Below are 14,860 nucleotides of genomic sequence, written 5' to 3' on the forward strand. Positions count from 1 at the left end.
ATAAAAGAACAACTATTTACTAAAGCTAGTGCTCTTAATAGTGTAAAAAAGTCTGGTGTGCTACTAAATGGCAATAAAATGAACAATGTCAATCATGCATACAAAATAGTGTACAAACAATTTGAAACAATTTGAAACAAATGAAAATGTGAGTGAACAAAGTCTCTACTTACTCTTGCAAATCAATATAATGTGTTTTCCGTGAACAACTCCACCAGAAAAAAGCTATATAGATGAATGTGCAAATGAAGTCCAGTGGTCATGTAAATTCCAAAAATAATCACTGGTGGCCGTGAGAAAACCAGGTGCTGCTGCAAATCAACGAACGTGATGTGAAAATCCCATCACCTGGTGAATTCACCGCTTACCAGCTTTAAGTAGATTTAGGGCAGATAGACAGAATATGAATCCAAAGGGACCTCTGTAGATAACCAAAAGGGAGTGCTGTGTTGGAATCCATCCTTGTGTGTGACAGGGGAGAGGGGGGGATGCTGCTTACCAGATCCCACTGTTTCCAAACATGTAATGAGTGTAGACTCTCTCTGGATACGTAAATGAGGGACTCCTGGTGTTTCTTGGTTCTTCTCTCGGACTGACACTCATATAAGGTGCACCATGAAAATGAGGGAAGAGACTAATAGTGCATTACCTTTTATCACATTTATTGGAAAAGTAAAGATTGCACTTACAGGAAAAAACTAAGATACAAGTTCTGTCTGGAGAGCGGCGGCTGCCTGCAGTGCAAGCCGCGGCTGTTGTGATTGACGGCGCGACTCCTCCTTCGCACTGACACGTTTCCTCCCTATTGGGCTTCCACGGAGATAGGAGGGGGGACTAAATACCCTGCCACCACCCTGTTATGATGTTCAGCTCTTTTCAGATCTTTTGAAGTTTACTTTACAAATGCACTGACAACTAAATATAATTACCAAGGCTCTCATTAACCAAAAAATAAACTACAAGTGGTGTTATAACGACACTTTACTGATCACCCGCAACGGCGTGGTCCATACTATTTTCTCGGTTGGAAGTGGTGTGAAACTCCTACATGCCTGGGGCATTGTGCCAGTACAACCTTGTGAATCCTGAACACTTGGCATGGCTCTAGACCTCCTCAGAACAGTCAAACACACTACAGGTACCATGGACCAAGACATGATTAAGGGATCCCACAATGTAACTAAATACTGTATCTTCTAATCCTTCTCCAGTTAGGGCTCCGACTCAACTACTAAGTGAACTTCTTACCTCTGAAATACTTAGCAGTGCCTAATCATTTCTTTTAGTTGCTTGTTTCCTTTTTTGTTAACTATCGTTTGTCTTTGTTTAGGGCTTTACCACCCTTATTGACTTGAACAAGACAAATCCATTTAATTTCAATGGCCCCTGTTCACATCTGAGCATTCTGTCGCCATAAGCAAAAAGCCTATCGCTCAAAAAAGTACATGAGCTTCTTTTTTAGCAGATTACAGGCATTTATATTTATTTTTTCATTGGTCCCTTGTCAACCTAGAAATGCCTGCACAAAAATGCTGCAAAAACGCCTGTAAAAGGCCTGTAAAAATAGCAAAGCCTAGATGTGAAACTTCCGAACTCTACACAGATTGACACACCACCTCAAGCGAACCCTAAATGGGGAGCTCCTCGTTGCATCACTATGGGATCTACCGCAGTCCATCCAGCACCTTCTTCTGGTAGTAAGTACTACCTACCACCCAATACCACTCTGTTATACCTATAAAGTGCCTATTACCATCCAATTGCTTAAAAGGCTTGTTTTAGTTGATCAGGGTTATTGACTCTGTGACCCTTCTTACACTTATGCTTTGGCATCTGCCCCTATTGCCTGGAACCTCATATCAGGCATATTTCATTCGTAACTATTTGTGCTGGCCTTTAGTGTCTGGCCCTGGATATGTAAAATGTCTAGCCCAGTCTATGTATTCTAAGCTCCCACTCAAAATTGGAAAAACACTGTTGCAGAGGACTTGGCAGCCAGTGATAAAACTTGGCTATAGAATGACTATAGACGTTTGCATGGCTGCTAGGGGTCTTGTGTGCAAGGGGACCCGAAATTTTACATTATCTTTATGCCCATCTTGTGTTGGCAGGCAAGCCGCACTTCAGCGCAGCTGATCTACCAAAAAAGGATAATCCAAGCATATCTAAAGCACATGCATCATTTGCTGGTTTGTCTACAGCCTGTTCTAGCTTAACCTCCCCCACCCCCCCCTCCCCCTCCCCTATTGTAGACAGTATATTTAGGATGATTAGATGTTCTTCTTTGAATGTTTTTGCCAATGCTAAATTGGCTAAAATTATATGTAGCTGTTTAAGGTATAATATATATATATATATATATATATATATATATATATATAGCACATGCAGGTCCAAATAACAATGCTTTTTTACCTTTTGGGGTATCAGGAGAAAAATCTCAACACTGACGTCCCTGGTACTTAACTCACTTGGAGTCTCACTCTTTCAGCTGCACTGACAATACTAGAATATAGATTAATTGCATTCATGGGAATAAGACCCAGCAGACAAAATGTTTGTGACAGGTGGGCAAAAATCAAGGGCAGATGTCTCTTTGCTATATTCCCAATTGGATATATGATGCCACTGAGTGAGTCAATCTGACATCCTCCTCCTAAAACTGAAATGCCCATTTTGGGATATTGACATTTTACAGGGTTGCATTTTCAAAAAAAGGTTCCTTTGCAGTCTTTCCTTCAAATAATATGCATTATAACATTAGCACACATCCACACATTCATTTTCATTATTCATTCAATGCTCATCTGGAAAACATCCGTCTTCCCCCAGATTACCAGACAAAGTCTAGAACTGACACAACTTTGAATCTCAAGCCCACACACCATCTGATCAACTTTACTACTTCAAAGGCAAATTACATTTCTCAGGCTTCTTGATCTCCCTCCTTGGGTGGGTTATATTGATGCAACTACCACATCACTGGTAGATCTCATGCGTCAGTTATATCATTTGTGCTTTCTCATGCCTGATGTTAAAGCAGCTTTATTTAATTAGGTTTTTTTTCAGTTTATCTATCTATCTATCTATCTATCTATCTATCTATCTATCTATCTATCTATCTATCTATCTATCTATCTATCTATCTATCTATCTATCTATCTATCTATCTATCTATCTATCTATCTATTCCATCATATTTACATATGATGTGTAACACTGTAATGTACAGTTGTGCTCATAAGTTTACATACCCTGGCAGAATTTATGATTTCTTGACCATTTTTCAGAGAATATGAATGATAACACAAAAACGTTTCTTTCACTCATGGTTAGTGTTTGGCTAAAGCCATTTATTATCAATCAACTGTGTTTACTCTTTTTAAATCATAATGACAACAGAAACTACCCAAATGACCCTGACCAAAAGTTTACATACCCTGGTGAATTTGGCCTGATAACATGCACACAAGTTGACACCAAGGGGTTTGAATGGCTTTTAAAGGTAACTATCCTCACCTGTGATCTGTTTGCTTGTAATTAGTGTGTGTGTATAGGAGGTCAAAGAGTTTCTGGACTCCTGACAGACCCTTGCATCTTTCATCCAGTGATGCACTGACATTTCTGGATTCTGATTTATGGGGAAAGCAAAAGAATTGTCAAAGGATCTGGGGGAAAAGGTCGTTGAACTGTATAAAACAGGAAAGGTATATAAAAAGATATCCAAGGAATTGAGAATGCCAATCAGCAATGTTTAAACCAATCAATAAGTGGAAAATGAGGGCTTCTGTTGAATCCAAACCACAGTCAGGTAGACCAACTAAAATTTCAGCCACAACTGCTAGGAAAATTGTTCAGGATGCAAAGAAAAACCCACAAATAACTTCAGGTGAAATACAGGACTCTCTGAAAACATATGGAGTGGCTGTTTCAAGATGCACAATAAGCAGGCACTTGAAGAAAGATGGGCTGCATGGTCGAGTGGCCACTGGCCAGAAGAAAGCCATTACTACGCAAATGCCACAAAGTATCCCGCTTACAATACGCCAAACAGCACAGAGGCAAGCCTTAAACCTTCTGGCACAAAGTCATTTGGAGTGATGAGACCAAAATTGGGCTTTTTGGCCACATCCATAAATGCTACATTATGAGAGGAGTCAACAAGGCCAATGATAAAAGGTACAGTACACCATTCTTACTGTGAAACACGGAGGTGGATCGCTGATGTTTTGGGGATGTGTGAGCAACAAAGGCACAGGAAATTTGGTCAGAATTGATGGCAAGATGAATGCAGTATGTTATCAAAAAATACTGGAGTAAAATTAGCATTCATGAGCCCCAGTGGCGGTTCTACATTAAATTGCTCCCCGGGCAAGACTCCCTCCCGGCGCCCCCCCCCCCCCCAAAAAAAAAAAAAAATAACATGACAACATAACAATAAATGCAGAGTGCCACGGCATTGTTGTCCCCAATAAATGCAGAGTGCCACAGCAATGCCCCCAATAAATGCAGAGTACCATAGCAATGCCCCCAATAAATGCAGAGTGCCACAGCAATGCCCCAATAAATGCAGAGTACCATAGCAATGCCCCCAATAAATGCAGAGTGCCACAGCAATGCCCCCAATAAATGCAGAGTACCATAGCAATGCCCCCAATAAATGCAGAGTGCTACAGCAATGCCCCCAATAAATGCAGAGTGCCACAGCATTGTTGCCCCCAATAAATGCAGAGTGCCGCAGCAATGCCCCCAATAAATGCAGAGTGCCACAGCATTGTTGCCCCCAATAAATGCAGAGTGCCACAGCATTGCCCCCTTTCAGTGCAGAGCGCCACAGCAATGCCCCCTTTAATGCAGAGCGCCACAGCATTGCCCCCTTTAATGCAGAGCGCCACAGAAATGCCCCCTTTAATGCAGAGCACCACAGCATTGCCCCCTTTAATGCAGAGCGCCACAGCAATGCCCCCTTTAATGCAGAGCGCCACAGCAATGCCCCCTTTAATGCAGAGCGCCACAGCATTGCCCCCTTTAATGCAGAGCACCACAGCAATGCCCCCTTTAATGCAGAGCGCCACAGCAATGCCCCCTTTAATGCAGAGCGCCACAGCAATGCCCCCTTTAATGCAGAGCGCCACAGCAATGCCCCCTTTAATGCAGAGCGCCACAGCAATGCCCCCTTTAATGCAGAACGCCACAGCATTGCCCCCTTTAATGCAGTGCCACAGAAATGCCCCCTTTATTGCAGAGTGCCACAGCATTGCCCCCTTTCAATGTAGAGATGGCATGCCAGAGTGCCACTTTTCAATGCAGAGCGCCAGCGTTCCCCCCGACCCGTCCGTGCACTTACCTCATAGTCACTTCTCTTCACTTCTCTTCAGTCCTCCCGCGGCGCCTCCTCCTCGGCCAATGGCGTGGGGTTTGCCTTTCGGCCAATCAGGAAGCGGGAGGACCCACTCCCTGATTGGCCAGGAGGAGGATCAGTGTGTCAATAGCGAATTTTCATTCGCTATTGTCACACAATGGGCGGGCTCGGGGGGGGGAGCAATGCTCTGCTCCTCGGCTCGGCTCGGCTTGGCTGCGGCGATTTTAGGCATGGGCGAACGGGGCTCGGGCGGTCCGGTACCATTTGATCCACGGACCGGTACCGGTCCACGGCCCGGGCATGCCGCCCCTCACGTGGTATGAAAAAATGCCGCTCCGGGCAGCTGCCCCGTTCGCCCGTGCCTAAAACCGCCACTGATGAGCCCGAAACTGCCCATGGGATGTACTTGGACATTCCAACAGGACAATGATCCTAAACACAAGGCCAAGTTGACCTGTCATTGGCTACAGCAGAATAAAGTGAAGGTTCTGGAGTGGCCATCTCAGTCTCCTGACCCCAAAATCATTGAGCCACTCTGGGGAGATCTCAAATGTGCAGTTCATGCAAGACAACCCAAGAATTTACAGGAACTGGAGGCTTTTTGCCAGGAAGAATGGACAGCTTTACCATCTGAGAAGACAAAGTGCCTCATCCACAAATACCACAAAAGACTTCAAGCTGTCATTGATGTTAAAGGGGGCAATACACGGTATTAAGAACTGGGGTATGTAAACTTTGATCAGTATAATTTTGGCAGTTTCTGTTGTCATTATGACTTAAAAAGAGTAAACACAGTTGATTGATAATAAATGGCTTCAGCCAAATACTAACCATGAGTGAAAGAAACGTTTTTGTGCTATCATTCATATTCTCTGAAAAATGGCCAAGAAATCATAAATTCTGCCAGGGTATGTAAACTTATGAGCACAACTGTATGTATATATATATATATATATATATATATATATATTTATATATATATCTCTATACATATATAGTATCTCACAAAAGTGAGTACACCCCTCACATTTTTTTAAATATTTTATTATATCTTTTCATGTGACAACAGCGAGGAATTTACACTTTGCTGCAATGTAAAGTAGTGAGTGCACAGCTTGTATAACAGTGTAATTTTGCTGTCCCCTCAAAATAACTCAGCACATAGCCATTAATGTCTAAACCGCTGGCAACAAAAGTGAGTACGCTCCTAAGAGAAAAATGTCCAAATTGGGCCTAATTGGCCATTTTACCTCCCCGGTGTCATGCGACTCGTTAGTGGTACAAGGTCTCAGGTGTGAATGGGGAGCAGGTGTGTTAAATTTGGTGTTATAGCTCTCACTCTCTAATACTGGTCACTGGAAGTTCAACATGGCACCTCATGGCAAAGAACTCTCTGAGGATCTGAAAAAAATAATTGTTAGTCTACATGAAGATGGCCTAGGCTAGAAGAAGATTGCCAAGACCCTGAAACTGAGCTGCAGCACGGTGGTCAAGACCATACAGCGGTTTAACAGAAAATGTTCCACTCACAACAGGCCTCATCATGGTCGACCAAAGAAGTTGAGTGCGTCATATCCAGAGGTTGTCCTCGGGAAATAGAGGTAAGAGTGCTGCCAGCATTGCTGCAGAGGTTGAAGGGGTGGGGGGGGTCAGCCTGTCAGTGCTCATACCATAAGCCGCTTACTGCATCAAATTGTTCTGCATGGCTGTCGTCTCAGAAGGAAGCCTCTTCTAAAGATGATGCACAAGAGAGCCCACAACCAGTTTGCTGAAGACAAGCAGACTAAGGACATGGGTTACTGGAACCCTGTCTTGTGGTCTAATGAGACCAAGATAACCGTATTTGGTTCAGATGGTTTCAAGAATGTTTGGCGCCAACCAGGTGAGGAGTACAAAGACAAGTGTGTCTTGCCTACAGTCAAGCATGGTGGTGGGAGTGTCATGGTCTGGGGCTGCATGAGTGCTGCCGGCACTAGGGAGCTACAGTTCATTGAGGGAACAATGAATGCCAACATGTACTGTGACATACTGAAGCACAGCAGGTCCCCTTCTTTCTGAGACTGGGCCGCAGGGCAGTATTCGAACATGATAACGACCCCAAACACACCTCCAAGATAACCACTGCCTTGCTAAAGAAGCTGAGGGTAAAGGTGATGGACTGGCCAAGTATGTCTCCAGACCTAAACCCTTCTGAGCATATGTGGGGCATCCTCAAATCCTCAAATGGGAACGGTAGTGTGTATATATATATATATATATATATATATATATATATATATATATATATATATATATATATATATATATACATAATATACACACGCTGTACTGTATAAATTGTACATGTTGCATATTAATTTAAAATGTATAAATGATCGAAGTTATGATCTTTTACATCCCTGCAGTGTACATGAGAAACAAGTCAAATGAGATAGCATACAGTATGTCCATATAAAACCCAGAAATAAATGTTGTTGTTCTTGACATAAAGATTGTTTATTAACTAAATTGTTGTTACTGATGATTCATTTGGAAATGCCTATCCTGATTACAGAAAAAATGTAAAAACAGAAACAACACTGTAATTTGCACGCAAATAACAATATTGTTTTATATCATTATAAGACAAACAGTGAATAATACTGTGGATTTATACCAGCTAGGCTTCCTGCAGAGTTGTACTTGGCCCATGTTCCTGTTGCAAATACATAGTATTATTTATATGTAGAAAAGACAGAAGGGCACACTAATGCTATATAATTTAATATAATATAAAGGTAAATATATATGGAAGATAGTAAGATATAAATAGCTTTCCAATCAGTTGGATGCCCCAACTAAAAATAATAAATGCTCTACTAAACCTACAAATTACAAACAACACAGAGCTGATTGCAGATATGGAAGTAAGGTATAACTTAAGGAACAGCCATCACAGAGTAATTATGTTCACTCAGTGTAGGGCAAGAACACTAAATTTAAGGAGGGATAACTTTGCTTACTGTGCTCCATACTTCATGACATTAATTGGGATCAAATTCTACAGTAGAAACAAAGAACACTGTAAAAATAGAAGTGCTTTAAAGACATATTAAATAATGGCATTGGCCCTTGCATTCCAAGGAGCAACACATATAAAAGAACACAAATGAAACCAGAGTGGCTAAATACCAATACAGTATAAAAAAAACATATTAATGAGAAAAAAAATTGCCCTTTAAAAAATATAAGTTTGAAGGGTCACTGTTGGCATTCCATCACAGCAAAAATACAATAGGAAATGCAAGAGCACAATCAGGGCAGCTAAAATAGACTACAAGACACACATAGTTGAGCAGAGTAAAACAAAATACCCCCAAATGTTTAAATATGTTGATAGTAAGAAGGCGAGGTTAGAACATGGACCAGATTGTTTACACCAGAGAGTCTTAGAAAACGTATCCATGTTATAGCCAGACTGTTATTCCTAATTTCTAAGGACAATTTACCTACTGGGATGGAACCAGTTAATAAGTTAAAAGCAAATGTGTTACCAATATTAAAAAAGCGGCCAAAATATACAGTATACCTGGAAACTACAAGCCAGTCAGCCTAACATGAATAGTATGTACACTATTGGAGGGGATGATAAGGCACCACACTCAAGAGTTTGCAAATGAAAATAGAACCATTAGTAATAAAGAAAAGATTTATAAAAAAATGTGCTAATCCTTATGAAAAATTGTGCTAAACCAACCTATTAACATTCTATGAGGAGGTAAGCTATTTGGATAGATGAAGGCCTGTGGATGTGGTGTAACTGGATTTCACCAAAGCATTTAATAGAGTACCCCATAAACTCTTAAATTACAAGTCGAGCTCTGTTTGCATTGATGATAGTGTATTTATCTGGATAGAAACCTGGTTACAGGAGCAGGTTCAGAGGGTGGTAATAAATAGTGTATCTTCTAAATGGTCTAGAGTTGTAAGACTCTGTCCTGGGATCAATTATGTTTAACTTGTTCATAAATGATAGTGAGGTTGGTATAAATAGTTCAGTCTCAGTGTATGAAGATTACCCAAGTTTAGCAGGGCTATACCTTAAAGGGATTGTAAAGGCAAAATTTTTTTTTTTTTTTATCTTAATGCATTCTATGTGCACACTTGCCTGAGCACATCTTTATCCAGCAATGTTGCAGGAGTGTCTCAGCTGTCCATGACTCCCCTCCTCATTGGCTAAGACAGCAGCTAGGCGCGATTGGCTCTCACTGCTGTCAATCAAAATTAGTCAGCCATCGGTTCTGTGTCTGCATGGACACAGGGAGCTGTGGCTCAGCTCAGGTGCCCCCTCAGCAAGCTGCTTTCTGTGGGGGCCCTCAACAGGAGGGAGGGGCCAGGAACACAGAAGAGGGACCCGAAAGGTGGAGGATCTGGGGCACTCTGTGCAAAACCAACTGCACAGAGTAGATAAGTATAACATTTTTTTTTTAATACGAGACTTTACAATCACTTTAAGAAAAGTATTTAGCAACTTTACAATACCACCTCAATAGAATAACAGTGTGGGCAACACATGGCAAATGAGGTTGAAGTATTGAAAAAAGTAATGCATTTTGGGACTAAAAATATGAATGCAAGTTACCCTCTAGGAGAGAACCTTTGGGGGAATCGAGGATGGAAATGGATCTGAGTTCCTAGTAGATCACAGTCTTAGCAATAGCATACAATACCAAGCTGCAGCAAGCAAGGCTAACAGACTATTAGCATGCACTAAAAAAGGGTATATACTCTAGAGATAACACTATAATTCTGCCACTTTGCAAAACTCTGGTTCCACCACATCTCTAAATGGTGATTCTAGTATATGGAGAAACAATTGAACCTGAGGACTCTTAGGAAGACACACAGCCACCTAATGAAGTTTGATTAGCAGCTAATTAACCTTAAAGCGGAGTTCCAGCCATTTACTCACCTGTCCAACGGTCCAGCGATGCGGCCGCCGGAAGCCTCGATCCTCTCCCTCGGCGCCGGCATCACTGCTGTGGGCACCCGGCTGTTACAGTTTGCGGCTTCACAGCCGGGTACCCACTGCGCATGCGCGAGTCGCGCTGCGCGCCGTGATTGGCCGGCAATCTTCTGGGACCTCTGACGTGTCCCAGAAGATTGCAGGGAGGGAGGGGGAGAGGAGAACTTCCGCTCAGGGCGCCGCGGCGCTCCGAGCGGAAGTGGGAGCGGGTACCTGTCAAAACTAGGTACCCGCTCCCCCCCCCAAAAAATGACATGCCAAATGTGGCATGTCGGGGGGTCAGGACTCCCTAAAGCGGAAGTTCCACTTTTGGGTGGAACTCCGCTTTAAACTGCATAAGGGGTTCTTTACTGTACAAGCGGTAAGGATGTGGAGCTCCTTTCCACAGTTTGTGGTGCTCGTGGGGAGGGTAGATAAATTAAAAAAAAACTTTTAGATGTGTTTCTTAGCAAATGTAATGTACAAGGATACAGGAAATGTAGTGACATAAACACACACACACGCACACTGAGCTTGATGGACTGGTGTTTTTTTTCAACCCCACCAACTATGAAATACTAGTTTTATCTAGGATATTAGGACTTCATAAGTAAAATAGAAATAAACTTTCATTGTTAATCAATTTAACAATGCTGTCTGATATTGATTAATCAGGATCACATCTTTCTTTGAAATAATTTTTTGTTGCATTTAAATGTGCTTTGTGGGTCCTGGAAGCTATTTTCAAATGTGTGCACCCTTGTCCTTGCCGCAAGTGCATGTCTATTTGGAGTCATGTGGGGCAGGTCTCTTTAAACAAAATAAGAAAGATTGTGCAAATGTCAGCTTGTAATCCATGGTGGGAGAGTGTATCCTGGGGCGACATTGCTTCTCCTACAAAGACATTCACTCAGAGAGCATTGTTGACCTAGGAATAGAAGTTACCAGGAAGGCTTTTACTGGCAGGATCTCTACAAACAAAAGAAAATAAAGCCTTCATTAGGGATTTGGTTAATGTTAGAGTTGAACGTAAGTTCGACTCGAACATCGGGTGTTTTTAATTTTATTTAAGTTATTATTATTATATATATATATATATATATATATTTTTTTTTTTTTGCCGCAGCAGCACTAAAAATAGTCAGGGCATAATTGCTGTTCCCCCATTCTGCATTGCAGGCATTCCTCCTCTGCGTCAGCAGTGGTTCACTTTTTCTGGGCTTTTTGAATTTTCTTTTTTTTACAACAGCAGCAAAAATGTCCTCATCTGCATCACCACTGTTTTTTCTGCACCCTTATTTTCTTTATTAAAAACAAGAAACAAAAAAAAAAAACAAAACTATGATAAAACAGTATATAGTGCACCAAGCACAAAAGTATTGCACCTAAGCACCATATTGCCATCCCACACTCTATGATAAAAATTTATACCCCCCCCCCCCCAAAAAAATAAAAAATAAAAACAATATTAAAACGGTTACAGTGTTCAGGCTTCACCAAGAACCAAGGCCTAATTTTTCTGTACCTGTTTGACAGTTGCATGTAATTTCACTTTTATTTTACTAGTTTTTAACAACAGGGGCAGTTCCTGCACCAAGCAAGAGTAACTGTGAGGGGTTACAGTATTCAGGCACCACTAGGGATGGGCAAACGGTTTGGGCCAAGCATAAGTTTGGCCTGAACATCGCCCATTCAGGTACTCGAGTAACACCTGAACTTTCTGAGCAAATAGTCAATAAGTTGTTAGGGCTTCCCTGCTGAGAGCTGAAGTTTAAAAAAATTATTGTAAAGAAAAATGTAAATTAAAAAAATAGGGGTAAAAACAGCTTGGGGGGACCTTTTTGTTTTGGTGTGGCTTTTAAGGGGAACCCCATGACAGAATTAAAAAGAAAAAACAAAGCGGGATCCCATCCAAAATTCATACCAGGCCCCTTGGGTCTTGCATAAATTTTAAGGGAAACTCCACCCCAAAATAAAAAAAAATGCTTGGTGCCCCCCAAAATCCATACTAGATCCTTATCCGAGCATGCAGCCTATCAAGCCAGAAAAGGGGGGGCAGCGGGTGAGTGCCCCCCCTCCTGAACCATACAAGGCTGCTTGCCCTCAACATGGGGAGGGTGCTTTGGGATGCCCTCACTAATGTGTTTCTGGAAGAATGGTCAAAAATTCCTGTAGACACATTCCTAAACCCTAAGGACACCCTTCCCAGAAAAATTGAAGATGTTATAGATGTAAAGGGTGGGCCAATTCAATATTGAACACTATGGACTAAGACTGGAATGCCATTAAAGTTCATGTGCATGTAAAGGCAGGCATCCCAATACCTTTGGTAATTTAGCGTGTGTGTGTATATATATATATATATATATATGTTAAATTACCAAAGGTATTGGGACGCCTGCCTTTACATGCACATGAACTTTAATGGCATCCCAGTCTTACTCCGTAAGGTTAAATTTTGAGTTGGCCCACCCTTTGCAGCTATAACATCTTCAACTTTCTGGGAAGAGTGTCATCAAGGTTTAGGAGTGTGTCAATGGGAATGTTTGACCATTCTTCCAAAAGCGAATTTGTGAGTTCAGGCACTGATGTGGGCAAGAAGTCCCAGCTTGCATCTCCGCTCTAATTCATCCCAAAGGTGTTACATAGTTACATAGTTAGTGAGGTTGAAAAAAGACATCAGTCCATCCAGTTCAACCTATAATGTGTGTGTGTGTTTGCTTTTAACCGTACATTGTATACCCCTGTATGTTGTGGTCTTTAAGGTGCCCATCTAATAGTTTTTTGAAACTATCAATGCTCTCTGCTGATACGACTGCTTGTGGAAGAGAATTCCACATCCTTACCACCCTTACAGTGAAGAACCCCTTACGCATTTTAAGGTTAAACTGCCTTTCCTCTAGTTTTAGTGAGTGGCCACGTGTCTTATTGTATTTCCTTACTCTGAATAGTTTGTTCCTTATGCTAGGGTCGCCAGTACAGTATTTGTACATTGATATCATATCCCCCCTCAAACGTCTCTTCTCCAGAGAGAATAGGTTCAGTGCTTGTAGTCTTTCCTCATAGCTGATGTCCTCCATTCCCCTAATTATTTTTGTTGCCCTTCTCTGGACTCTTTCCAATTCCAGCACATCCTTCCTGAGAACCGGTGCCCAGAACTGGACAGCATACTCCAGATGTGGCCGGACCAGAGTCTTGTAGAGCGGGAGAATAATCTCTTTATTTCTGGAGTGAATCCCCTTTTTTATACATCCCAGTATTCTGTTGGCTTTGCTTGCAGCTGCTTGGCATTGCATGCCACTGCCAAGCCTGTTGTCAACCAGTACCCCCAAGTCTTTTTCCATCCTAGACTCCCCCAGAGGTTCCCCCCCTAGCGAGTAGCTTGCTTTCTGGTTTCTGGCCCCCAAGTACATTACTTTACATTTATCAACATTAAACCTCATCTGCCATGTAGTTGCCCACCCCATTATTTTGTTCAGGTCCGCTTGTAAGGTTTCCACATCCTGCATAGAAGATATTGGCATGCTTAGTTTAGTATCATCCGCAAATACTGAGATTGTACTAGATATCCCCTCCTCTAGATCATTTATGAATAAATTAAACAGGATTGGTCCCAGGACCGAACCCTGGGGGACCCCACTTTCCACACCCGCCCAATCTGAGTACTCCCCATTAATCATCACCCTCTGGACTCTCCCCTGGAGCCAGTTCTCTATCCAGGTACTCACCTTATGGTCCATACCTACCTACCTTAGTTTGTACAGTAAGCGTTTGTGGGGAACGGTGTCAAAGGCCTTTGCAAAGTCCAGATACATCACATCCACAGGCTTACCTTTATCTAGGTGGCAGCTCACTTCATCGTAGAAGGTTAATAGATTGATTTGGCAAGAACGATTTTTCATAAATCCATGCTGATTACTACTAATTATATTGTTTTCATTACTAAAGTCTTGTATGTGGTCCCTTAACATCCCCTCCAAAATCTTGCAGACTACAGATGTTAGGCTGACAGGTCTATAGTTACCCGGGATACACCTCGGCCCCTTTTTAAATATTGGTACTACGTTGGCCTTTTTCCAATCTGCTGGCACCATACCCGTCTGTAAACTATCCTTAAAGATCAAGAATAATGGTCTGGCAATCACCTGGCTGAGCTCTTTAAGAACCCTCGGGTGCAAGCCATCCGGTCCCGGTGATTTATTTATGTTAAGTTTCTCAAGTTTAGTTCTAAGTCTATCTTCTGTTAACCATGGGGGTACTTCCTGAGGTGTGTTGTTTAGTTTGGCCTTACAAGCTGGGTTCGTGTAGCCCCCCGATTCTTTTGTGAAGACTGAAGAGAAGAAATTATTTAACACTTCCGCCTTTTCCCTGTCCTCAGTGGCCATATTTCCTTTGTCATCTTTTATGGGGCCAATGTGTTCTGACCTCGCTTTCTTACTGTTTATATACTTAAAGAACTTCTTGGGGTTCTTTTTACTCTCTTCCGCTATATGTCTCTCGTGTTCTATTTTAGC

This window comes from Pelophylax lessonae (assembly GCF_965119305.1).
Source record: "Pelophylax lessonae genome assembly, chromosome: 5".
In the NCBI taxonomy this organism is placed as follows: domain Eukaryota; kingdom Metazoa; phylum Chordata; class Amphibia; order Anura; family Ranidae; genus Pelophylax; species Pelophylax lessonae.